Here is a 1,812-nt window from a genome sequence, read left to right as displayed (position 1 = left end):
CACTTAATGCAACCTGTTCATGCTCTTTGAATCTCCTCTTGTTAGTGCATAGATCCTTCAAAAATTTTGCATATTTTGGAATCTGAGCAATGGCATTGAGCAATGGGATGTTGATTTGCACTTTCTTGAATATTTCCATTATCTCATCCAAGCCTTGATCTTTCTTTGACTTTGATAACCTGCTGGGAAAGGGTGCAATAGGCCTAAAAGCATTAGATGAAATTGGAACTTGATTAGCATTAGATGATACCTTAGGGCCTGTGCTCTTTCCAAGAGAATTGAGGGGCTGTTTGGTGGAACCTGTGGGCTGCCCTTGTGGTGGCTGAATGATCTCCACGTTTTCTCCATCTTCTTGCTCTTCATTGGCATCTCCAACCTTATTATCAACTTGTTTACCACTTCTCAAGATGTGCACTGCTTTAACTTGCTCATGATGCCTTGGATTCACCTCCGTTTGGCTTGGAAAAGTTCCGGATGCTCTATTGCTCATGGAGGATGCAATCTGCCCAACTTGCACTTCTAGTTTGTTCACTGCATTTTGAAGATTCTGATTGGTTTGCATCTGTTGCCCCATGAACTTCTTGAACATGTCTTGCAATTCTCCCATTTGATCACCCCTTTGCTCTTGTACTTGTTGGGGAGCTTGCTGGAATTGCCTTTGTTGTATTTGAAATCCTGGGGGAGGTCCTTGAGATTGTTGCACATTTGAATTATTGCTCCACCTGAAATTAGGATGATTTCTCCACCCCGGATTGTATGCGTTTGAGTAAGGATCATTCTGAGGATTCCTTCCTTGAAGGGCATTTGCTTGCTCTAGCATGTGCTTTGCAAAAGATTGGTCTTGAACTTCCTCTTTGCTTCCTAGAGGGCCAGTCACTGCCTGTTGAAGCAAAGAACACATAACATCAAGTTTTGCATTAATCTCATTATTAGTACTTACCTCAGAGACCACAGCTTTCATAGGAGCTCCTCTTCCTTTATTGTAGCTCCATTGTTGAGAGTTGGTACTCAAAGATTCAAAGAGAGTAAAAGCCTCATCTGCTGTTTTGTTCATCAGTCCTTCTCCACTTGTTGCATCTACCATCATCCTTTCGGAATCAAGCAAACCTTCATAGAAAGATTGCATTTGCATCCAACTCTCTATATTGTGGTGTGGGCAAGAACTCATCATCTCCTTGTACCTCTCCCAGCATTCATGAAAAGCTTCTCCTTCTCTTTGTGTGAAACCAAGAATTTCCTTTCTAATCTTGTTAGTCTTTTGAGCTGGAAAGAATTTCTGCAAAAACTTATTAGAAAGCTCATCCCAAGTACGAATTGAAGCATTAGGCAAAGAGTATAACCATGACTTAGCCTTATCTTTTAAACTGAATGGGAATAGCCTCATCTTAATCTGCTCATCATCAAGTCCTTGAATTTTGATTGTAGCACATATTTCAAAGAATTGCTTAACATGCATGTAAGGATCCTCAGTGGTATTACCATAATAAGTTGGAAGAAGATGAATCATACCACTTCTAAGCTCAAACCTGTCAATTGTGAGTTGAGGATAGACGATGCACGAAGGTTGATCAGTGACTTTGGGGATGGAAAATTCACGCAGGGGTTTCCTAGGTTGGACAACAAGCGCACCACCTCCTTCATCATTATTGTTGTTGTTTGGAATCTCTGCCATCTTGCTTGAACCTTCAGATTCGTAGCTCTCAGATTCAGCACTTAAAGAACTATAATTCCTCCTCAAACCAACACGTACAGCAAAAGTTCCTGGTGAAATTGGCTCAGAATCAGATTCGGACATATATGCACACACAAGAA

At 41.1% G+C, this 1,812-nt stretch overlaps 1 non-coding gene across 1 annotated transcript; it reads left to right on the top strand.

The window, feature by feature from the left end:
- The first annotated feature begins 1,142 nt into the window (after positions 1–1,142).
- On the top strand, positions 1,143–1,249 carry LOC148297693 (small nucleolar RNA R71). Its single transcript, XR_015833293.1, has one exon. It is a non-coding gene; the product is annotated as a small nucleolar RNA R71 (small nucleolar RNA).
- Positions 1,250–1,812: the final 563 nt, after the last annotated feature.

The sequence above is a fragment of the Prunus avium genome, chromosome 1 (assembly GCF_965620075.1).
Source record: "Prunus avium chromosome 1, drPruAviu1.hap1.1, whole genome shotgun sequence".
NCBI lineage: Eukaryota > Viridiplantae > Streptophyta > Magnoliopsida > Rosales > Rosaceae > Prunus > Prunus avium.
The sequence above is the reverse complement of the archived record's forward strand: the minus strand, read 5'-3'. Positions and strand labels throughout refer to the sequence as shown.